We start from the raw sequence: 27,165 nt of genomic DNA, 5'->3' as shown, positions 1-27,165 counted from the left end.
ACGATAAATTTTCCACCATTCACGTTAAACAGTGTGTGCCTAAAACGTAAATTTTATGTGACAATAATGCAGAATATATTCACCAGCTATTCTGGTGTTGAGAAGCGCTCTTTGCGTGTGTTTACCAGAGACCTGAAAAAGTATATTTCGTGAATAGCTCGTCCACGGATGAAGTATTCCTAAATTGTTTATAGAAGCGCATACAACGTTTAAGAGTTGGATGCTCATCCTCCGAAAAATGCTAACTCTAAAAATGGAAGATAATGCAGATGATCTACTAAAATCTCTTTATTTACTATCGAAGTTTCCCCGACACTTAAATATAGATCTAGGAATGAATATTAAGGACATTTTCCAAACTTGAAATATCGCTGAACGTGCAGCATATGTAAAAACCCTTTGGAAGGGGATACAAACATCTGTTTTCCAGTATTATAACAGTGAAACAACATAATAGTTTACTCAACTAATAATTATTAGTTGAGTTTGATTTGCATTGCATTTGATGGTTATCTGAGAACTTTTAATTGAATAAATTTCAAGAGGCACCGCATAATCATACTGATATCATACGCAACAAGTCAGTTTATATTAACTTCTAAAAGTAAAAATTAGAACTTTCGGTTGTCTCACTCTCTTGTTTCTAACATATATTCGCAGTTATTTATGTGTGTTGTAATCATAAAATGGTCTGTCACGATTTGCTTTGCCATGATTGATCAATCATGAAAACAGAAAACAGTCTGCTTGAATCCAAACTGTATGTGTAAAACTATTACGTCATGGTAATCACACACACACGCACACACACAAATTGAAAGAAATTTTGGTGCTGCGACATTACTGCTCATACGTGAAATTATGCAACATTTGTGATATGCTTTTTAATTTTCTGTTGTTCTGGAAATAAAGGCTGAAGGAAACCCGGTTAGTCGAAAATCCTGCCCATGATGTAATAACGGAAATATCCAATGACTTTACCGAAAAATAACCATTTTGATATATTGCGCACCATTGTTCGCTTGTTCGACGGCAGAATGTCATGTCTAGATAGCCTACAAGACGAATAAACATTACTTGTCACTTTTTAAACTTCGAATTTATAACTAATCATCTAGAAAGATACACTGAACACAAGATAATTGAAAATGAATAAAAAGTTAATATGTGCCGGTAAGTAGAATATTGAAAACTAATCCACACACATCTTTGTAAACGTAGCTATAGCCACTGTGGCCTCCGTCACTTAATCGCCAATAGCGGAACAAGTAATCTTCAGTAATACTGTTTTTAAGACCACTCACTTGCCAGTTTTTTTGCGTAAGAAATAAAGTGAACTAAGGGTGGTCGCTGCATTTCATGTACTTGTCTATTAGAAATACTTATTTAGTTTCAAATGTCACGCATCTGAAATGTATGATACTTGATTAATAATTTGGAATCATAATATCTAAGTAGAGACGAAGATCGTTTTCTTGATATGTTAAATCTGTAACGATTAGGAGCGGCGGACAACATATTGCTACCGTGACTTCTCAGTTTAAATTTTTGTGAATTATTTGAACTCCGTGTGGCTCTGTCTATACATGGAAAATGAACGGCAATGATGAACTTGAAGCTTTATGTGGAATGTCATCCATCGTTGCAACGCAACGTCAGCTACTTAGAAGTTTGCGTCCAAGATTTCCTCTTCAAAAATTCCCTTGGTCAACTGTCACAGCAGCATTATTAGTCGGGACGTCATGCCGTACATTCAGTGTATTTGAACGGAGTTCAACCATAATATGTTGCACGGGGCATTGAATATTCCACACAGTATGTTACGGCTGTACATTTGTAGCATAGCAGAAAATAATCCATCATTTAACCGGACATGTCGCTGACTGGTAAAGTGCCATCCATTCCTTCACAGGTTCGATGCCACGAAACATAGTTGGGCAGCAAGATAATGAGCACTTTGGCAGGCATGAAACGTGTTCGCATTTTTGAATAAGAACTACGATCCGTTGTGTAAGGGAATGACGACAACGAAAATTTGTGCCGGGCCGGGACTCGAACCCGGAATTCTCGCTTTACGCGAGCTGTGTCGTCTTAACAGCTTTGGCTACCCGAGCTCGACTCGAAACCAGACCCTAAATTCCATACGTAGTCTTAGTGCGTCACAATCTGTATTCGTACACACAATATGTAATTCCCGTAGAGGGGGCAACATTTTAATTGGAGGTCACTACCCTGTATACGTGAATGAATAAAAATTGCAGTGCCTGTGTTGTTAAGAAGATCGATGCCACAATCCTTCGGATACTCGTTCGTGGCCGTAGGAACACTACATCGTTTTTCTTAACAATACAGGCACTGCAGTATTGGATTTTGCCAGAATTGTTGTATTTACTTCAATAATAAAACGACATCACAACATACTAATAAGCGTGAGTAATCGTATCTGTAATGTTTCTTCCACACAGATCTCACACGGGAAAAAGAACGAGGCAAGGTATTATACAGGAATCCATTTCAGTACACCTGACGTTCCCCATGATTGTACAATTCGATAGAACCTGATGGCAGAAACTTCATTAGCATCAGTCTTCGACTGATTTTATGCGACCTGATACGAATTCCTCTCCTGTGGCAACCTCGTAATTTCAGAGTAACACTTGCACCTAATATTCTCAATTATTTGTTAGATATGTTCCAATTTCTGTCATCCCCTACTGTTTCTACTTTCATGCCTTAACACATGTCCTGTCATTCGGTCCTCTATTCATGTCAAAGTTTTACGTATGTTACTCTCTTCGCCGATTTGCGAAGAAACTCCACATTTCTTATCTGGTCCGTCCACGTAATTTTCAACGTTCTGCTACAGCACTACATCTAAACGCTTTGATTATCTTCTTTTTCTGGTTTTCTAACAGTCCACTATTCACTTCCATACATAATGTGCTCCTAAAGAGCATTCTGAGACATTTATTCTTGAATTTAAGCTCGAAACTTAACACTATTTGACTCATTTTCGACAGGGATGCCTTCTTTGCCTGTGCTAGTCTGCTTTTTATGTTAGACTTGTTTCGCTCATAATGTGTTATTTTACTTCCAAGTTAGGAGGATACCTTCATTTCGACGTTCCCAGATTCGATGCTATGCCTATTGCTAATCTAATTTCTGTTACTTACCTTCAGTTTCGTCATTCTTCAGTGTACTCTCTAACCATACTATGTGCGTATCAGGCAGTTAATTCTATTTAACAGGTCATTTAGTTCTTCCTCTTTTCCTAAGAGAATAGCTATGGCATAAGTGAATCTCGTCGTTGATATCCATTCAACCTCAATTTTAAACCCACATCTGCACCTCTCTTTTATCATTACTTCTTCGACGTGCAGATTGAACGTTAAGGGCGAAAGACTACGCCTCGTTCTTAATTCATTTTAATTTTTCCCTCTTGCTTCTTATGCATTCTGTATATTACCTATTTTTCCCATAGTGTGCACATGTTTTCTTGGGAATTTCGAATTTCACCATTTTACATTGTCTAACGCTTTTCCTAGGTCGACAAATTCTATCATTGGAGCCTGATTTTTCTTATGTCTTGCTTTCACTATCAAGGGCTTCATCATGCCTGCCTCTCTGGCTCCTTTACTTTTCCTAAAACCAAACTGATGGTCATCTAGCAGATACTCAATTTGCTTTACCTTTCTTCTGTATGTTATTCTTGTCAACTGCTTTTATGTATTAGATCCTAAGCTATGACTGTTCAGCAAATTATCCGCGCCTTTGTGGGACCGTTTGGTTGATGTTTCCCCAACGTCTGACTGTACGTCCTTTAAACTATCCCCTCCTTCCTACTTCCATCTATTGTCCACATTAAAGTCTTTTATGAAGATCTGAGAGGAGCGAAGATTAAAACAAACTTTCTAGTTTATATAGCTTGTCTCACTGAGATGGCTCTAGTTGTCTATGTCTGATTTTTGAAACAAAAAATGTCACATCGGGTCCTCACGGTTGTTTTAAACTAAATAAATCTGAAGATTGTTGTTACAACACTTTTTTGCGTAAATATGTTTTCTCATATTGTAGTATATCATACAGTATTTTGATTTTTTACATCAACAAGGATGAAATTACATTATTCGCACAAAATTACAAAAATGCGTCCGATCACATCAGAGGCATGCTTAAGACTCTCACACCCTGAGGAAATATCTCTTTTCCAAAAGGTCTACAATTCTGCTTGAAATGAATGTGTGCTAGTTAATGTTAATTATTAATTTCGATTATTATTTCATAAATGAATCCAGAACTAAATACAGTAAACATTGCTAGAGTGCGTAATTAATAATAGAAATTTTAAGAGTGCCAATAATTCGTAATTTCAATTATTTCTAAAAAAAAAAACCAGGACCTATCGATCACTACATCGAAACTAAAACACTTCACAAAGCAATTTATTTTCACAAATTTTAGCCTGAAATACAACATACCGTGAGTAAAACCAGATGGAAGTTTTCAGAAAAGCAACAGAAATAATATTAATCTGTCCAAAATTCTAAACATAATACTGTTATCGACAACTACTGTTGAGGAAAAGTAACGCAAGAGGAGGATGCTCCTTTACAGTCTCCAGACTTCAAGATTCTGAAAACAAATTTGAAAAGTCGTTTTGTTGCCACTGATCGCCGTGAATTTAGAAATTCCGAAGGAACGTTATCTCCGCCGTCCGTCTTATTCGATAGCAAGTATCCCAGTGCTCTGTTAAACTATGACTAATACTGGATCTCGTACATCTTCCACATCGACTCTCATATTTTCTTCTATCACGTAATTAGAGAGTACCTCCGCTTCAGCATACTCTTGCCAATTATCAGCTCCCTGCCTTCGCGTTTAACACTGGAATTCCTCTTGCACTCTTGATATTGACGTCTATGCTTTCAGTACCACCGAAGGTTTTTTATCTCTTCGTTTCCGATTTCTACGCATCTTTCCTGCTACTATTTGGCCTTGACTTCCCTTTATTTCCTTCTTGTTCTGTTCCTAAGTGACTTATATTTGTGTATTTCTGCCTTTTTCTGAACGTTTTAGTATTTCTTTCTTATGTAGGTCAATTGAAGTATATCTTCTGTTTGCCAAAGCTGCTTCGCAGTTAGGTGCATTCCTTGTTCCTATATCTGGTCCACTTCACAAAAGCCCCTTTTTAGACATGCCCGCTGCTCTTCAACCAAAACTTCTTTCCAGATTGATTTATCAGAATGATTCTCTTAAACTTCAGTCCAACCCTTACCAGTATTAAATTTGGGTGTGACAGACGACGTGTGGATAAAACTATGGAGTCGCTGGACATAGTAACAAGGTTCGCATACTCATCGCTATAAATGCAGATAAAATTTCCCTTCATTCCATACATTTATTGCTAACGAACATCCTTAAGTTTCCTCCCGCCTTACACAGCCGCTTTCTTCCGAAGTCTCATTAAGTTCAGTACAGTATTCGGATACTAAGGATAATGCAGCGATCGAAGGGTAATATCCACGATCGACAGATTTTTTATTGTATTTGGACAATGGAATTTATTCTTTAAGAGCCGTTATTTAGTGCAGATAGCTCCCTCGTAGGGCGGACGGGGGCGGTGTTGCCACAGCGGAGTCTCCGGGTCTAGAGGTTGTATGCAGCGCTAAAGCAATTTCTTTCATACCTGCTGGGAGTCTCCTTCGCGTTATTAAATTTCCGATGAGGCATTGCGTTGGCAACAGAGCAGTTCCGCCGGCGCGGAGCAAGCTACCTCCTCAACAGTCCGTGAAAAGACGAATCACGGCATTTCTCGAATTACGAGAGATCTCCATAACCCTTCACACATTGAACTAAAAGGGTATGGAAGTCTCCCGTCTTCTCTCGCTTTCCATGTTAGAAGGGTCTGGAAGTCGCCCGCCTTCTCTCTCTCTTTCCTTGTCACTCCTCTTTCTTCTTCACTAGCGTCTCTCTTCTTCATCTCAATACATTCCTATCTTGCTTCTTTACTTTTATTCATCTCTTATTTTTGACGTAAACAACAGGGAAGTTACGGTCTATAGGATTTTAATTTAGAAATTAACACATTTCTTATATTGTGAGTTTATCTCCTTAAGAAAAAGCACACGTAAGTTATACACGTATACACTACCTGTATAGTAATCGAAAGTATTTAAACTGATGGAAAATCTACAAAAGTGACGGAAACATCTATTAAGAAGTTTATATGTGAAAATAAATGAATCAGAAAATTATTTATGGCACCAAAGATGTAAATGCGGATGTACAAACAATGCTCCTACTGATGCAATATAAGAGGATAAAACACAATAATGAAAGAACTATCAATATTTTGTATTTTATCCATCCTCAGCAACTGCAATCGTATTTAATGACATGATGCAATTGCAATTGCTACAATTGCGTACATTAATTTTTATTGTATCTTATCGGCAACAGGAATAGATTTTTTCCCAATGGAGCCCTGAAGTACACATTTTTGAATGTTCAGCCTTTTCATAATGCGCAAGTTCTTCCATCTGTTTGGCATCACTATCAAAATATCAGCAAGTCAATGCCAGATCACCGAAGTTAAGCGCTGTCTGGCGGGGTTAGCACTTTGATCGTTGGCCATACAGTCTGCCGAGCACTGTTGGCAAGCAGGGTGCACTCAGCCCTCGTGAAGCAAACTGAGAAGCTATTAAATTGAGAAGTAGCGGCTCCGGTCTCGTGAACTGACATACAGGCGGGAGAGCGGTGTGCTTACCACTTGCCGCTCCATATCATATCCGCATCCAGTGACGCCTGTAGGCTAGGCTGAGGATGACACGGAGACCGTTGGTACCGTTGGGCCTTCATGGCCTGTCCGGGCAGAGTTTGGTATAGTCTCAATGTGGCAGTGCGGAGCAGCTCGTGACCACCAGGCTAGGCTGAGGATGACACGGAGACCGTTGGTACCGTTGGGCCTTCATGGCCTGTCCTGGCAGAGTTTAGTATAGTCTCAATGTGTCAGTGCGGAGCAGCTCGTGACCACCAGAATACATGGAGGTAGTGCGTTCGCTATATTCCACTGTATAATTTCATATTGTTATTGTTATTTTATATGGTAGTTGTTGAATGACCATTTTACTATATATTACAATAGAGAATTTTTCTTAATTAGTTATTTTAGTCCATAAAATGAAGCGAAGTGTACAACGTATGTTTTGTAAACATGTACAAATTTTTGTATACATCTTGCGTCTAGAATCATCAAAATATCACCTAAGAGCATTAGCACACAGAATAATTTTCATTCCTCAAGAAGAAATTCAGGTCTGAAAGGGGTAGAAACGTAAATACACGATTTGAGTCAGAATCTTGTGCTAAAGTGCGAAAGACTAAAAGAGATACGTTAACGGATGTCATTTTGACTAAAATAATGAGAATGTAAGTTGCAGGCTTAGTGTCCACGTCAGTATATGTGCACTAAAAACACGTCGTAAAGGAAAATATTCACTGCATCAAGCTACTATGTTTTCTTTTCGTTTTAGCACAGAAGAAATGTTGGTTCAGAAGTACTTAATTTAATGCAATCTTTTTCCCTCGGTTCATAGTAGAGCAATAAGTAGAAGATGGTACTACATTCGTCGAGGAAAATACAGTTTTTCGAATGAAGGGATGGGAACAGGAAGGGCATGAGGGTACCTTGCACGACTATCATTGACAAATGCAGATTTCTATGCCGATTCCTTGTCGCTACGGGGTAAGGCCAGCATGAAGAAGAAGACTGTTACTCTTAATCGTTTCCACTGCCGTTCGGAAAGTTCAGTCTTTCCGCAATTTTTTCCTTAGTTTAGTGTCTCTCCGTGTATCTCTCGCCTTACTAAGCTTTCTTTGCCTTGCCGCCTCTACCTGTTGACACTTAAATCGCGCCGGACTTATTGTCAACAGCTGGTATAGTCAGCCTGCTGATGGGCACTTGCATCTGATTGAAATGTTCCTGCCGGCCGGGGTGGCCGAGCGGTTCTAGGAGCTACAGTCTGGAACCTCGCGACCGCTACGGTCGCAGTTTCGAATCCTGCCTCGGGCATGGATGTGTGTGCTGTCCTTAGGTTACGTAGGTTTAAGTAGTTCTAAGTTCTAGGGGACTGATGACCTTAGCAGTTAAATCCCATAGTGCTCAGAGCCATTTGAACCATTTTTTTGAAATGTTCCTCGCAAGCGCTCATGACATACGCCTATCCACGTGCGAAAGAACCTGAAAAGTATCACGTGCTAAAAATACCTTGTAATTTTCCAGAATTCCATGCCGCTTTCGTGATTCTTAACAGTCACGTTACTTCAGTCTCATGAAGTTAACTGGGAAATTTTGATATTGATATATTTATCAATATAAACCCTCTTATTAAACGTTGACCGCATTCCCAGTCTCTCTTTGTCCACTTTCGTCTTGGTGAATTCTAGAAACCTTCTCGTAAGGTCTATGCAGATTAACTACTGTTTTCCAGTAACCCACCAGTGACATCATCAAATGAAATCTCGATCCACGCCTTCATAAATTAGTACGAAATACGAAGAAGTATCTGAATAGCGTTACTAGAGTGTTTCAACATGCTAATCCTACCGTCAAAAGCTAATATATTCTAAGTAAATTTGGCTACTGGCAGAAGCGTTGCATGCGACCAAGCTATGATGATATGCGAGAACTAAAATAAATCATGACTTTTCCACATCCTTGGCACCATGACCTACTCGAGAAGTGGCTTCTGCCTTTGCTGCTGCTGGTTATCCCGAGACAACATACTGCATTGTACTTCTCGCACAATCTTCAGTTCCGCTGAACGTGTTTGGAGGAAAATAAAAAGAATACAATGTCCTTAACAAGGGGTACGATATTATCGAAGAAAATACCTTCCTACAATGAATGAATGTAACTCACAATCGATCGTCAGGTTCCAGGGGCTGTTTGATATCGTGTTTGCAGCGAATGTTCCGTGCTTGTTAGGATGAAGCACACCCTTTCGTTAAAAATCAGTATATTTGTAACTTCTCAGTATGTGTGATCTGACCTGTCTTCCAGGTGTGATCTAATCCATTACACTACAGTTAACAGAAAATACTTCACGCGCTTTTTCGGAGATTCAGACCATTACAGACTCTTAGCAGTCTCTATTTTTCCAACATACCACTAGCGTAGATAGTTCATCATTGATGGTTATAATATGTGTTTATACACTTCTGTACTTTCATAACGCACCGTTCTTCAGACATGAATGCATGTCTGAAGGAAGACACATTGACTGATGGTTACAGCTGACGAAACATCACGAAACAGATTGGCATTTTGCGACTACGGATTGACGTCGGCTGTTTGCGACACTGAACATTTGTGCTGCACCGGGAATCGAACCACTTTGGCTCTCCGAGCACGCCTCTAGGACAGATACAAACTTGTGTATGCCACATAGTCACAGCCCATATGCTCGCACAGATCGTGATTCCCGCTCAGGGAGGCGAATATTATATCGTCTTTCGAAATCTGGGTTCGGGTCCATGTCCAGCACACATTTTCATGTGTCGCAAACACCCGACGTCAGTGCGTAGTCGCCGAATACGAATCCATTTCGTAATGTTCACCACAGCTGAAATCGTCAGTGACAGTGTCTGTTACTTCAGACACGCGTGTATGTCTGACAGACGATATATTGCGAAGATATAGCCGCTCTATAAACAAATACATTATAAACGTCAGAGATGTATCCATGCCCTAACAGGCTAAAATAACTATATAATATTTGTCTTGCTGCAACGAAAATCACGAATTGTGAGAGCGTACGTGTTGTGACTACGTGCTGTACTGAACTTTCGATGTATCCTCGAGGCGTCCTTGGTAGCCGAAGTAGTTAATGCGACCGCTCACAATAAGAGGGAAATCCGGGTTTGAGTCCTGGTCCTGCACAGATTTAGAGCTGACGTCACAGAATATGAATACATTTATAGATAGTTGCTCAATGCGATCCCTCGATACGTCAGTGCCTTTCCTTGATGAAATATTAGCTTTCTCATAAGCGGCTATCGCATATCTTTTCTCCATAATAATTCTGATAATCTGAACACCAATAAAGTAAATTTTCCCCTTATTCAGACGACACGGCAAACAGAAAAAATTTAGGCACTCTTACTTGTTTTCCTTCATCTGTCGCTCTCCAGGGAGCACGAATAGTTAGATATACCATAAGCCACTTATACCGAACGTTTTTTCTTTCACGTTGATGGTCTAAATTCTAAAAGGATATATTTAAGATGTGTATTCCACCAGTATTCTGAATTCATTATGTTTATTTTACACAGCTCATAAATTCATAGTTACACACCATCCGGGAACTGGTTGAGATCCACGTGTTTGAATTACTATTTCGCCTACTCCAGAGTCAGTATACTAAGTTACGTATTACAGTTTCGTGAAACGTAGAGTTTAGGTGAACATGCAGGTTTAAGTTATCTGCCGGCAGGTCCTTATAGCACTTACCAGTGAATTGTGTCGGCGGAATTACCGAGGAAATCGCCTCATTCTCCCATTATAGGTTAACCATATGAAAGTATTATCTGAGGCGCTTGTAAATTTAATCGTGTCGTGTTAAGAGCTTGTATCAGTATGTACATAAACTAATTTAAAATTTTTTTATAGTAAAACAGTCCCCGTTGCATAAAGATGTTCGTTTACCGCTGACCGTGTTCGGCCACTGTTCTGAACATCATCAGATCGATTACTCTGCGAAGAGAGCAACATGAATGAACTTACAGGAATTGAAACTACAGGCACAAAAAGAAACATCGTACATCAACAAATACATAAAAGAAAGAAAGCTACACCTACGTGAGTCTTCTGAAGCTGGAGCGGAGCAGGTGCCACTCTAGGAGGCATACAAGCACTGATGCATGACGTGCAATTAACGTAGCTTAAATAGCGGAAGCTCCTCCCACCGTCTCCAGCATTACATCATTGTCAGCCTATGGCCGTTAAACACATTAAATAAAGACCGAATAAAATTATTTGTGTGCAACATTTATATCCAGACCATGGGTACATCGAAAACACAAATAAGCTTTACCAAACCATTATAGAAAACTTAAAACCGAATAATAAGGAAGAAAATAAGCAGTTAACGTATTGGAATACGCATGTGACCCTGTGAGTAACGACCATGAAGCAAAGATGTTTAGCAGAGACGCAATTAGTAAAGATGGTAACATACTGAAGATCGATATATTACGACTAAACATCAAAGATATATCAGTACTGGCTTACAATCTATCGCTCGCCGGTAATCAATGTATCATCATCAAGACTGATATGTTACTACCGCCGATCAGATAACGGAACAGTTATTATACGGGGACAATTATTTCTGTTACAGAGATATTCAAAAATAACGTTGCCCTTAACCACTAAAAGGAGTTAAAAGCAAACAATATTAATGTAAAACAGGGACAAATGCATAACATATGTCAGGTATAGATGACGAGAAAAATATTACCGGTAATCATGGTAATCGTATGAATGCCGATATGTTGCTATTCTTAATATTATATACAACATTAGATGTGAGGCATTAATTATCCCCAGAGTTTACATTTATGTTTATCACATTAAGGAACCTCAATCGAATAATTGAAAATCAATTGAAATAAACGTTTTACATTAACATCAAATGTCCACAGTGGAAACTTTAACATATGTAAGGTAAAAATGATCAGGAAAATGCATCACAGGTATTCCGGTGACAACAAAAACATCAATGTACACTCATTATACAGTAAACGCTGACCTGCTATTACGTCTTCGTTCGAGCAAATGTTCTAGTATGATTTGTAAAATGCAAATAAACATTGTTACGTGAAATATAAGAGCAGTGGATTAGACCTTTTGTCAAAACCATTACTCCTGAGTATACCGTGCCCTCAGCGTGAAACATATGCTAACGTTGGTAACCAGAGGTATTTAAACATTACAATCAGTATTCAATCATCGAAATTTTCCCTTGAATCACCATTGCAGTTAGCTATAGCACAAAAATGTGAATATGCTACGATAAAAGTGGTCTATTACTGAACTTATACCTTGACTTAATACATCTACATCTACATCTACATTTATACTCCGCAAGCCACACAACGGTGTGTGGCGGAGGGCACTTTACGTGCCACTGTTCAAAATGGTTCAAAGGGCTCTGAGCACTATGGGACTTATCATCTGTGGTCATCAGTCCCCTAGAACTTAGAACTACTTAAACCTAACTAACCTAAGGACATCACACACATCCATGCCCGAGGAAGGATTCGAACCTGCGACCGTAGCCGTCGCGCTGTTCCAGACTGAAGCGCCTTTAACCCCAAGGCCACACCGGCCGGCGCACCACTGTCATTACCTCCCTTTCCTGTTCCAATCGCGTATGGTTCGCGGGAAGAACGACTGTCTGAAAGCCTCCGTGCGCGCTCGAATCTCTCTAATTTTACATTCGTGATCTCCTCGGGAGGTATAAGTAGGGGGAAGCAATATATTCGATACCTCATCCAGAAAAGCACATTCTCGAAACCTGGCGAGCAAGCTACACCGCGATGCAGAGCGCCTCTCTTGCAGAGTCTGCCACTTGAGTTTGCTAAACATCTCCGTAACGCTATCACGGTTACCAAATAACCCTGTGACGAAACGCGCCGCTCTTCTTTGGATCATCTCTATCTCCTCCGTCAACCCGATCTGGTATGGATCCCACACTGATGATCAATACTCAACTATAGGTCGAACGAGTGTTTTGTAAGCCACCTCCTTTGTTGATGGACTACATTTTCTAAGGACTCTCCCAATGAATCTCAGCCTGGTACCCGCCTTACCAACAATTAATTTTAAATGGTCATTGCACTTCAAATCGTTCCGCACGCATACTCCCAGATATTTTACAGAAGTAACTGATACCAGTGTTTGTTCCGCTATCATATAATCATACAATAAAGGATCCTTCTTTCTATGTATTCGCAGTACATTTGTCTATGTTAAGGGTCAGTTGCCACTCCCCGCACCAAGTGCCTATCCGCTGCAGATCTTCCTGCATTTCGCTACTATTTTCTAATGCTGCAACTTCTCTGTATACTACAGCATCATCCGCGAAAAGCCGCATGGAACTTCCGACACTATGTACTGGGTCATTTATATATATTGTGAAAAGCAATGGTCCCATAACACTCTCCTGTGGCACACCAGACGTTACTTTAACGCCTGTAGATGTCTCTCCATGGATAACAACATGCTGTGTTCTGTTTGCTAAAAATTCTTCAATCCAGCCACACAGCTGGTCTGATATTCCGTAGGCTCTTACTTTGTTTATCAGGCGACAGTGCGGAACTGTATCGAATGCCTTCCGGAAGTCAAGGAAAATGGCATCTACCTGGGAGCCTGTTTCTAATATTTTCTGGGTATCATGAACAAATAAAGCGAGTTGGGTCTTACACGATCGCTGTTTCCGGAATCCATGTTGATTCCTACAGAGTAGATTCTGGGGTTCCAAAAACGACATGATACGCGAGAGAAAAACATGTTCTAAAATTCTACAACAGATCGACGTCAGAGATATAGGTATATGGTTTTGCGCATCTGCTCGACGACCCTTCTTGAAGACTGGGACTACCTGTGCTCTTTTCCAATCACTTGGAACTTCCGTACCTCTAGAGACTTGCGGTACACGGGTGTTAGAAGGGGGGGGGGCAAGTTCTTTCGCATACTCTGTGTAGAATCGAATTGGTATCCCGGCAGGTCCTGTGGACTTTCCTCTGTTGAGTGATTCCAGTTGCTTTTCTATTCCTTGGACACTTATTTCGATGTCAGCCATTTTTTCGTTTGTGCGAGGATTTAGAGAAGGAACTGCAGTGCGGTCTTCCTCTGTGAAACAGTTTTGGAAAAAGGAGTTTCATATTTCAGCTTTGCGCGTGTCATCCTCTGTTTCAATTCCATCATCATCCCGGAGTGCCTGGATATGCTGTTTCGAGCCACTTACTGATTTAACGTAAGACCACAACTTCCTAGGATTTTCTGTCAAGTCGGAACATAGAATTTTACTTTCGAATTTCTAACATTCTGCGTGGTATCTGTTTGTTCTACATCGTGTCTCCCTACCACTTTCGCGCAACGACACTCTGAACGTGTTTTTTAGGGAATTGACTAGTTTGAACCTGGGACCTATTGCTGGTAAGGAGGCGCCAGACCACACATGACATGTAGAGTTCAGAAGAGTTCAGTGAGACAAGCGATGATATAACCAAATAGTTAATTATTTCAGCGTCAGCTCCACTGCACTCCCTGTAAAAGAATCGTATTACTAACTAAATTTAGTGGAAGGGGTTCAAGGCTTTCCTATTTTTAGTTAGCTGGTAAAATAATGTCGAAAACGCAGTTAAATTTACCATTGGAAATTTTATTGTACTCATAAAACATTGTTTATAAATTACACTATTGATAAAAGGAAATGTTTTAATACAGGATGATAAAAACCAACTGCGTTCAACAAAAATGTGAACGAATATTCCCTGAGTTTGTTTCCATGTTCTGCAATGGATCAAAGGATGACCTATGCCATATCACATCTATAATCTAGGTTTAAATTAAGTTTCACAGAAGAGAAAACTATCAAAATGGTCTACAGTGACCCTCAATTATCTTGAATTACTATTCTAACTTGTCGTAAATTACAGTGGCTGATGTGGCTTCTCAATAACTATATAACAGAAAAATCATCGCATTTCAGATTTTTACTTCAAGAGGCAAATGTGAACACCATGAGCATTAATTGACAATCGACACTAGTATTACGCAAAAAGGGGGTGTAACAGATCAGACTTCTGCAGTTCTGAGTGAAGCTTTATGCGCTGTTATGCGGCATCGCATGCGTTCATTACCTTGTCGGTATTCGTCAGGGGGCGGCGGGCAGCACAGCTCCACGCATCAAGCCCTCTCCGAAGCAACTCCTTTTTAACTTCTCCTTACTACAGTTTACCGAAGTTGGTTTAAAAAAACTATCTGGCTGTGTTTTCATCTGACCAATCAGGGTTTCAATGTTAACCTTAAGCTCCGCCTACAAAAATTTTGTCTATCCCATGAGAAACGTTATACTTTTCGTGGTGGGGCAATGTTTTTAAAGTTTGCAACGCAACAGAGACGCGAAAAAGTCTCACGCTATAACTTGCAGTTGGTGTGGTCCTTTTAGTATTATCGGAAGATCTATACTGTTCTTCTGAAGGGCTCTAGCTTTTAACATGGTCTGGGGAGTGGTCCTGACGTAACAGAGACGCGAAAAAGTCTCAAGCTAAAACTTGAGGCTAGTGTGGCCCTTTTTGTGTTATCGGAAGATTTATACTGTTCTTCTGGAGGGCTCTAGCTTTTAACATGGGCTGGTGGGTGGTCCTGGTGGTTAGCTGGCGACGTGAGTGTCCGTCCCTCATCATAGGGCCTTCCAGCTTAACACGGTTCTGCTCTCAGCTACTATTCTCGTTTCTCCCCTCGGAACTGTGTCTGTCTCACGGTGGGAAGGTATGACATGCATTTAGGCATTCTTGTGTTAGTCTGTGGTATTCCATTTGCTCACTCGTTACTCGTATTACTTTGGTTAATTTAATGTCACGATTTATTCGGAGCTATGTGACATACTACTGGATTTGCTTATCATGTCAGGGTTTTCATGGAAGGTGTTGGATTTGCCTGACACCTTACAAATTCACTGAACGCTTCACGCATAGCCCTCCTTACGCTAACTTTGACATCGTTTGGCTTCTGTTTGTCTGAGACTTTTAGGCTGCGTTTAAACTTGGAGGGAAGCTCTCTTTGCTTTCGCTGTAGTTTCCTAACTTTGTTGTTGAACCACGGTGGGTTTTTCCCGTCCCTCACAGTTTTGTTCGGCACGTACTTGTATAAAACGCATTTTACGATTGCCTTGAACTTTTTCCATAAACACTCAACATTGTCAGTGTCGGAACAGAAATTTTCATTTTGATCTGTTAGGTAGTCTGAAATCTGCCCTCTATTACTCTTGCTAAACAGATAAACCTTCCTCCCTTTTTTTATATTCCTATTAACTTCCATATTCAGGGATGCTGCAACGGCCTTATGATCACTGATTCCCTGTTCTGCACTTACAGAGTCGAAAGGTTCGGGTCTGTTTGTTATCAGTAGGTCCAAGATCTGGTAAACTGAAATCTCCACCTAAGACTATAACATGCTCAGAAAATTTATGTGAAATGTATTCCAAATTTTCTCTCAGTTGTTCTGCCACTAATGCTGCTGAGTCGGGAGGTCGGTAAAAGGAGCCAATTAGTAACCTAGCTCGGTTGTTGAGTGTAACCTCCACCCATAATAATTCACACTTCTACTTCACTACAGGATAAACTACTACTAACAGCGACAAACACGCCACCACCGGTTGCATGCAATCTATCCTTTCTAAACACCGTCTGTGCCATTGTAAAAATTTCGGCAGAATTTATCTCTGGCTTCAACCAGCTTGCTGTACCTATAACGATTTCACCTTCGGTGCTTTCTATCAGCGTTTGAAGTTCCGGTACTTTACCAATGCAGCTTCGACAGTTTACAATTACAATACCGATTGCTGCTTGGTCTCCGCATGTCCTGACTTTGTCCCACACCCTTTGAAGCTGTTGCCCTTTCTGTACTTGCCCGAGGCCATCTAACCTAAAAAACCGCCCAGTCCACGCCACACAACCCCTGCTACCCGTGAAGCCGTTTGCTGCGTGTAGTGGACTCCTGACCTATCCATCGGAACCCGAAACCCCACCACCCTATGGCGCAAGTCGAGGAATCTGCAGCCCACACGGTCGCAGAACCGTCTCAGCCTCTGAATAAGACCCTCCACTCGGCTCTGTACCAAAGGTCCGCAGTCAGTCCTGTCGACGATGCTGCAGATGGTGAGCTCTGCTTTCATCCCGCTAGCGAGACTGGCAGTCTTCACCAAATCAGATAGCCGCTGGAAGCCAGAGAGGATTTCCTCCGATCCACCGATTGTGTTAACATATGCTTTTTTAAAAGCGATCAATACCTACTGACACCAAGAAACTAAAATTAGGGCAAGTAAGAAATTCAGTAGTGTTCATTGCCGGATTCTAGTGCAACGCTTTCACGAGCTATCGCATTTTGAAAAGTTCCCATACTGACCCTTGTTTGTGTCTTCAGCCCGCGTAGCTGCTGGGTAGGATGTTGCTATGCTTTCTTTCAGGGTGCTTGTGTGTTCCTTGAATGCATTGCGACTCGCTGTTCAATTAGTGTGTGACAGTCCCAGCTGAGGTTGTGAGAGGGCGGCGGTATTTAGCAATGAAGGATGTGCTCATATAGGAAGTTATGCAGTTCGTTGTTGTATGGTGTGAATGGCAATACATCCCAATAGACTTTGACCATTTCGGCAATTATTTATCAACCTCTTCAACCAGATGCGTGAAAGTGGTAGCATAGCACTCAGACAACGTAACAGAAAGAAACCAGTGACGACAGAAGAGGGAGAAATTAATGTTCTTGCTGCTGTTGAGGCGAATCACATGTTAGATCCCGTGCAACCTCACGAAGAAGTGGTGTGAGTCAGGAAAGTGTCCTACACATCCTCCAATCACATAGGTTTCATCACTAACACGTCTCTCTCCACCAAGAGGTGTACGGAAACGATTGTGAGAATTGTGCGAACTTCTGTACGTGGGCATTAACACAGGATACTCCACATCTATCAGGTATCTCGTTTAGTGATGAAGCCAATCATCGCCAGCTAAACTGCCGACACATACACTGTTGCTCTGTTGACAATCCGAGTCAGGTGGAATGTCAGCATCCGTGGAGTATAAACGTGTGGTGTGGCTTAGTGAACCACCAGATTATAGGCCCGTGTTTCATAGATGGAATACTGAATGTGAACAAATATTGCAGCCTTCTAACAGACCATCTTCCGTGGGTGCTTTAATAAGTACTCCTGCAGACTAGGAGGAACCTGTGGTACCAAGATGATGAATGTTCAACTCACAGTGGAAGGAGCACTTCAGTGTATCTTCATGAATTGTTTCCAAATCGTTGGATTTGATGCAGAGGACCTGTACCTTGGATAACCTGTACCCTGGATTTGACGCCCGTAGATTTTTTTCTGTGGGAAGTGCTGAAAGACGATGTCTACAAGCACATACTAACTACACCTGATAATACGCAACGACCTATTACTGCAGCCTGCTCGACATCATCTCTGAAATGCTAGCATGTGTGCAGGAGTCATTTGATATCAGACTAAAAGCGTGTATTGCCGCTGCCAGTGGTCATTTTGAACACAACCTGTGATGGTCAATTGTCTCGTTGCTGTTCAGACTCCACATAACTAGTGTACCCATTTGTGTTGTGCTTGAGTGTGTGCAGTGTGGGAACTTTACAAAATACATCTCGTAAACGACTCACATTCTAATCTGCCATAGTTAGAGTTTGTTAGTGTCAGTAGGCATTGATCCATTTAAAACTTGTTTAAATATTAGTACAGTTGTTTATTGGCTAACAGTGTGGGCCCCTGGCTGCCGGTCCGTTCTGTGAGAACCGCACATCAATGGCACTTTTTCGTTTCCACAACGTTTGCTGTGAACGTTTCGGATGATTCACCCAGTATAAATATTATTACATAGATATTACTTATCTTGCATACATCATATAATTACGTTTGTTACGCAGATTACATGGAGCACAAATTAGAGTGTCTGCCATAAATTACAATTTTGTTCGTTACAGTCACATTTATAATAAAAGATCCTCTTTTTTAATTACATATAAATTAATTTGTATCATAAAATACTCTAACTTTCGAACACATAGATGGAAAGACACTTTGTTATATGATTATACAATTGCAGAACAATCCATAGAAGCTGTTACTTCCATAAAATATCTAGAGGTGCAGAATGTGTACAGAGCAATTTGAAGTGGAACGACCACATAAAATTAAACAGATGCCAATCTGAGATTCATTGGAAGAATGTTCAAGAAATGTAGTGCATCAACAAAGGAAGTGACTTACGAAACGCTGGTTTGAGCTGTACTTGAATGTTGTTCATCAGAATGGGATATTTTCCAGATAGACTGATAAAATAAATGGAGAAGATCCGAAGGAGAGCAGCATGCTTCGTTACAGGTTCATTCAGTAAGCGTGAAAGCGTCAAGGAGATGCTCAGCAGATTCCAATGGCAGAATCAGCAGAAAAGGCAATCTGCATTACAGTATGCTCTGATGTTAAAGTACCAAAACAGCATGCTACGTTTGTAGAAAAGTCAACTAGTATATTGCTTCCTCCTACATATATCTCGCGAAAAGACTGTAATATATGATGCAAAAAAATCTGTGTGGAACAAAAATCTCAAGTAGCGGCAAAGAATTAATTTATATACAAGTGACAGGCATCAGAGATAGTATCTCATTTAATTTTTGTTTCTAAAACAAAAGACAAAAACTTCAATAATTATTATTCTTCTGTTCTGTCTGTTAGAGTTTGGAGAGGAACATTTTAGTGTAATCTAGCAGGCAATTATTTAGTTAATAAAGTAAATATCGGTGTTTTACTTAAAATGACAGTATATTAGTTCAATATGCTTATGTCATAAGGAATTTGTATCTCTATACTAATATTTCACAGCAATCAGCCAAGATAATTGATGTAGCATTATGGCGCTTAACTAACATTTTACCAGTCTCGTATTGTAATTTGTGTCCTTTCAGACCAGCAACTTGTATCTTCCAAATATCCAAGTTTAATGTTACCTTGTCTAGCGATCATAGAAATTCTACTTTGTGAGACCGCAACTCAAACCAGTAATAAGAATAATTATGTCATTTTATGAAGAAGTCAACATTTAAGACTCGAAGTTAAAATCAGAGAGATTCAGGAACACAGAGATGTTTGCCACGATCCTTTGTCCCACAGATTATCCGCAACTGGAAAAGGAAAAGCGATAGTACACTAGTACACCCTCTGCCACAATCTGTAAGATGGCTTGTGGAGTATAGATATAGATATAGATGTAGATGTAGAATAATGAAGCTGAGATGAACAAATAGGATTATGGATAAGGACATACAGAACAAATTGGGGAGGAAGGATATTTATGGCACAACTTGATTAAACGAAGTGATAGGTTGTATCTAGAGGATAATATTAGTAATGGAAAGAAGGGTTGGGGGGTGGGGACACAAAGTGAACAGGAAGTGCAAGGCTTGAATACAGTAAACAGTTCAAAATGGATGTATTTTTCAGCAGATGTGCAGAGATGAAGAGGCTTGCACAACATAGACTAGCTTGGAGAACCGCATCAAAGTAATCTTTCCTCACTGTCATGGAGCCTCGAGGCCCTTCACTCTGCTCACATAACCATGGTAATGCATGAAGACAGCTGTGCATGGGGTACGAATTGCTGCCTTCTGGCAGAGGTCGATAGGCAGCTGGCACTGAGTGCGTCGAAATTCAGACTTGTTTGTATGGCTCTGGCATGAATTTTTTCACTAAACCTGGCATCTGGTCTTGTTGCTATTAGCAAGCGGCCTGAACTGTTCTGGTGACTTCACCCTGTTCACTACGCGATTACTGCTGTGTGATGAATTTAACCACTGCACTCAACTGTCTATTATTGTGACCCACACATTGCCACACTGACAGCTACTGGGTTACAGCTGCTAACGTGATCCTCTGTAATGGTTTTCTCACTACTTCTTATTACATTTGCTAACGATTTATAGCTTTTGCTCCAAGAGGGGGTAATAGCACCACACTGAAAACTACTTAGAGACGATAGTTTGGAAGCCCACTCATGGTAGAAATGTAGTGGGAGATCTAACTTTTGATATATTAAAAGATTGTTTGTAGTACAAGAAGTTTTTGTTAGACCCCCAATGCCTAAAACCTAAAGCTGGGTGTACAAAGACCAACAAGACGTGGTCAGGCCTCATGAACATCGATAGATCATGTTATTACTAATCTCCTTCAGGGTAGCTAAAAGGTGCTGTGAAGAAATAAAGTAATAATTTTGACAGCATAGGTCAGAACATTGTTGTAGACTACTAAAACATTAATTATGGGAAAAGAAAGTAGGGAAATAAACTCAATAAATAACATAGAGAAAGTTCATAAATAGTGATTGCCCCATTGTATGTAGAAATCTAGATATGGGAAATACTAACAGATGAGTCACATCAGACATCAAGGAGAGATCTGAAAACGCCATTTGAAAATTGCATGATACACAAGACTGCGGCTAGCATTGACACTTATAAAGTCAAAAAGAGGACCTGTGGTAGAATAACAAGAGAAACTAAGTCTAGTTTTTACCAAAATGAAATTTCAGCTTAAAAAGCGTTTCTAAGACAATACAGTCCAATATAAATGCATAAAGGAAAGGATCTGATAGGAACAACAGGAAGGAATGTTGAGATCCAAACGATGTCAGCAATATTTTTAATGAACATTATGTTGAGGTAGTGGAAAAACTCATATAACATAGCAGTGGCTCCTAAAAATCAAGAAACGTAAATAACATATCCAATGTCACACTCATTTTATTTTATGTAGCCTATGGGACTACAAATGTGGTTTATACTAGTTATATAATCAATGACAAAATTCGCTATAAAACATAAATGATGGAAAACAAACATGAAGGATCCATAGCGACACACGTCATTGGTGCCGACATGAGCGACCACCTGCAGAAGGGTGCACCCTGTACCCTTTATGGCATCCAGAAGTACCCTTTCCACATCTGGAATGACTCCCCCCGGTATGCACACGGAGTGCACATTGGTTTTCTTCCCCTCTCTTGCTGCCATATCCCTAAGGGGCTCCACTACGCGCCTGACGTGGGAGCTTCCTACTACCAGTAAGCCCACCCTCTGCGACCGCCCGGATCTTGCAGACTGATGGCAACCTCTGGAACAGGACAAGCAGCCATGTCCGGCAGAAGATCAGTATCAGCCTGAGACAGAGTGTGAAACCGGTTGGTCAGACAAACTGGAGAGGCCTTCTGTTCATCCCTCTGAAAAGTCTTTCGCCCTCTGCCGCACCTCGAGACGACCTCCCACTCTACCACAGGTGAGGGGTCAGTCTCAATGTGGGCAGTATCCCAGGCAGCCGTAGTCCGATCGGGGGATGCGTGGGACGAGCTGGCCGTCCCCGACAAACCCCCATCCGGACCCCCACAGTGATGCCCACTGGCAACAGCCTCAAGCTGTGTGACCGAAGGCAACACTGCCTGAAGCTGGGAGTGAAGGGATGCCAACTCAGCCTGCATCCGAACACAGCAGTTGCACTTCCTATCCATGCTAAAAACTGTTATGCAAAGAACGTCTGAACTAATCTACAGAGAGCACAAACAATCTGACACAAAATTTAAACGGGTATTAAAATACAAGATTGCCTAGTAAATGCAGTAATGCTGCTACTTGCGCACTGCTGACACACTGCTCGGCGGCGGAAGGAGAATACGCGATTTTACACTATTCAGGTACTAAAACGCGGTGCTACAACTCTCAAATACTATAATACGACCTAAATTTATGAATTAAACAATACAAGTACCAAAAACACGCAAAGAAATTAAGAATTAAACTATGTAACAAATAAGTGAGTTAGGAGTCTACGACTTGCTGCTGGCAGCTGCTTATCCAACGGCGGCAGGGATCACAGTTGCTTATTTAAAATGTGTTAGTCTCGTGGTATAAAAATAGGTCAGTAAATGAAGTGAGCAGGACGTTCGATATTGAGAACACCATCAAATAAAATAAGGATGTATTCAGAGGAACCTTTTCGCATGATGAAATGGCAAACATATAAACGAATATAGTAGACGAGTAAGGAATCCTAGAATAAATCCTCAGAGATCGAAAAAGAATCTTTCTATGAAATCTGACAATTAACCAAACAAAGATAGCAGTTTTAGTTTGTGCTCAACATAAATTTATAATTCTTCTAATGTCTTACGGGAAGGTTCCGTTGGGTGATCATGAAGAAATTGTAGATTCCTGGAAACAGATTCTGCTGGATGATTATTTTGTATGATATGTTAACCAAAGACAGATTTTCTGCATGCCACACCTGAACTTTGACCACGAAACCTGCTTTGAAAATTGGGGCCAGTTTGTCCAATATAAGTGTTGTCACATTTTTCGCAGATTATTTTACAGACCCCGGAGTTTCCGGACTTATTGTGTTGGTCATTAATGGTGTGTCTAAGTTTATATTGCAAGGTATTTTTAGTTGTGAGAGCTATACTTAATTCGGTATTCTCAAATAATTTATTTATTTTATCAGATATGCTATCTAAGTGTTTCATTTTAGTAGTTTTATAGTTGTTGTTAACGTCATTTGGAAGTGAATGATGATAAAATTTTTTAGCTTTCTGAATAATCGATGGACATCATCATCTTTATAACCATTGGATTTAGCTATCCGCTTAACAATATTAACCTCATTCTGAATAATTTCTGTTTCTAATGGCAGTTTCAGAATTTTTTAAATCAGTCTGAAAGAGCGCTCTCTTATATTTTTGGGGATGACATGAATCAGCATTAATAACCGCCTCGGTTGTTGTAGGCTTACTGTAAATTTCAAGTTTGTATTTGCCATGTGAGTGGTAAATGTAATCTCTAGGAAATTGAGAATCCTTCGGATTTTGTGTTCAACTGTAAACAAAGCTTTTGGATGCATATTATTTAACATAGTAGTTAATGAATCGATTTTATCTCTGGACCCATTATATAATATAAGAGTATCATCGACGTATCTTTGATTATAAATAACTTTCCTAGCGATGTCTGAATTATTTTTAAGAAACTGTGTTTGTATGTAATTTACGAATATGTTTGCAACTGTGCCTGCTTTATAATTGCGACAGAAATAATTTTCAAAGCATAATAACTATTTCGTTCTCAGATCGGCAGTAGTAATATTTCGCTCTTGATGCTGTACCTTGATTACTAGCGAACCAAAGATAGTAAACCAATACTGATGTGTTTTTGATGTGGAATCGTAGTACATCGATCTTCAGAACGTTTCTTGGTTACTGGTGGCGTCTGTAGTAAACGTCTTTGCATCATAGGTGTAACACATAGGAGCCCATTTGTATTTCTATAGGCTAACACCTCATTTTTTCTTCTTTTTACTCAATTTTTTGTTTTATATTAAGGTATTATAAAGCTTATTTCTATTTTCAATATACCCAGGGTCTGAATGTAAATATTTTACACAAATAATTGTATTTGCGCTTTATTTAACATTTTTTACGGCCACTGACGGTAAGCAATGTAATTCTGGAGACGGTGTGTGAATCTTTCGCTATTTAAGCGATACAAATAGCATGTCATGCAGCAGTGGTTACATGTCTCCTAGAGTGGCGCCTGCTCCTCGCCAGATTCAACAAACTCCCATGAGTATATCTTTCTTTCTTTTGCGTATTTGTTGATGTACTAAGTGTCTTTTTTTGTTTGTGGTTTACATTCCTGTAACTACATTCATGTTAGTTACGTCAGAGTAAGCGACCTGATAATGAGCATACCAGTGGTCGAATCCCGTCACCAGTAAATAAATTAACATCTTTATGCGGTTGTGATTGCTTTATTATACAAAAAAATTAACGTATCTTATAACCGCTGACTTTCTAATAGTAACAAGGTATAATGTTCAAAATATATGAACTAATTTTTCAAGAATCCGTTTTCCCTGTTTCAACGTCTATTAGTCATTTTCCCGTACGCATGATGCCAATTACGAATTTAATTTTCATTGATGATCCGGCACGCCACAAGGAGCGGGTGGTCACGTACACTGATGATGGCTATACGTTCTCGTTGAATAGTGTGAAACTGTCGTGTGATCTGATGCGAAGTTGCCCGTCTGTCCGCCTTTACATTTGGGACTAACCAACGACGATCTGTTTCAGCTACTTGATAGTTTTATTCGAATCGAAGCACTCCCATCAAACCTTTGAGACGGAACAACCCCGTGAGAAGCCCAGTAGCTTCTTTTCTTTAGAGCCGATCTAGATGTACCCAATACATCTAGGCCTAATGATCAAATGGCAGAGGTCAGAGGGCTGTCACTTAGACTTACAAGAACGGCCTTGTCATGAGAGATGGTAAACCATTTTGCTCTGTTACTCTAACAAGACAGTTATTTCTGAATGTAGCTCTGACATTGGTAACGTGCAAGTATTTAGTGACAGTTCCAGCTAGTACTGTATTACTTCCAGTTACCTGCTTATCATCAAATCCCCATCATTTTATATGTAGACAGAACAAGTAGAAATCTGTGTAATCAGCGAGGTTTTAATGGCCACATCTTCATATACTTCTTCGAGGCGTCTATTTCAGTTTCTTCAGTAGACCACTGATTTATTGCAGCTACGTTACAGTTTCATGACTAGACGCTTCACCAGCACGTCGTCGTCTAAGAAACAACAACCAACCCCACCCCCCTTTCGGCCCCCCGCCTGATATCATGTCAGGTTAAGATTCGAAATATTCGTTGTATTCCTAAGATCATCCTGACCCATAGTTAAGCACGGGTAGGGTAACAATGCTTTAACGTCTTAAACTGTCGCATTCCTGCTGCTTGTAGGACAGATGTGTTTCCTTACTTTCCATGTGAATAAGTTCATCGGAAACAACCAATGTTAACAAATGTCTTTTGCTCGATATTACGACTCAGATCTACCGATACTGACGAGGAGAACACGGAAAGGGTTTCTCAGAAACTTCGCTAGTAGAAGAGGAGCTAAAATAAATGAATTAGTGTGTCGGCTTATCCGTAGATGCTCGACCATTTCTGAGAAAATGGCTGTCGAAGTTTTCCACGAAATTTACATATCCTGCAATGCGCAACAGGCTCAGCCCAAGTGGTAGCATAGTGGATAGTACCGCGGCCTGTTACTTTTACGTTCCATGTTCAAAACCCGATTATTGGTTTAATTTATTTTATTTTATTGTTTTCATTGCTCTACCCATGTCCGTAGAAAGATTGCTACAGGAAGTCTCTTGTCAAAGTAGGGGATACAAGGGCTTTAAAACCGCAACTGGGTTTTAGAATAAGTGTCATACATTTATTATATAAGATATGTGTGTCTCGTATATTCAGACGTTACAACCCTTTTACATTCTCGTATTCTTATATTTCAATCTGATGTCAATTCTTAATTCTTATATTTTAATCATATGTTTATTGTTCAGGAGGATTTGCTGCATTCCCATGGAAGACAGAGATTGCAGAAACATTCACAGCATGCAAATTCCGAACACCACGAGTACTGTAGGAAGGCAGGCTTGTCAAGTGACATTCCTTGGTATGAATCTCGTTCGTAAAAGACACGTCGTAAACATGGATGAAGACTTCACACTCTGGCAATAGTTTTGCGGCAAACCACGCACAATGCATCACTTTTTCGAAAACTGGAGCTTACAGTTGATTATGAATGAAGATATGCTATAGGAATTTCACCGAAAATAATTTCAAATAATTTCAAATAATTTTTCCATGCATTTATTCTTTCTTTCCTTTAATTCACGCAATTGGTACAGGTATAAGGACAACATTATTTCACTATACAGTGGTAAATATTCATCTAGTAACCTTCTACGAACATGGGTAGATAAACGAAAAACAAAGGAAATAATAAATGAGTTTTGTACCTGGGGCACCAAATTTTGAAAAAAGGTTTTCCTAGCCACTTCACCCCTGCTTCGGCTTTACTCTGTAAAAGGCACATAAAGTACCTCGAAAACGCTGAGCGTTGTTTTCTCAGAGAAGTCTGTAACGTCCACACTTGGGCGTACGTTAACTCTTTAAAGCCTGTGCTATGATAAGTTGACGGGCTTCACCTTATAGGAAAGGATTTTAATAAATATGTTGACCGCGTGTACCTAAATGGAAGCAAAACCGGACTTATACCCAGTCAGCAACAACAATGATACGTCAAGCAAGTCTAAGTGCAACTACACATTAGGACGGATAATAAACAGACACTGCAGATGCTACCAATGGTTAACAATACGGTCGCCAGACTAATTAGGTATTGAGTGAGCTTTCCCCTTGTACAAGTGGATGTACGTACAAGCATAACCACACGTAGTAATACTGT

The sequence above is a fragment of the Schistocerca serialis genome, chromosome 3, assembly GCF_023864345.2.
Source record: "Schistocerca serialis cubense isolate TAMUIC-IGC-003099 chromosome 3, iqSchSeri2.2, whole genome shotgun sequence".
Taxonomy (NCBI): Eukaryota; Metazoa; Arthropoda; class Insecta; order Orthoptera; family Acrididae; genus Schistocerca; species Schistocerca serialis.
Note: the sequence above shows the minus strand (reverse complement) of the source record.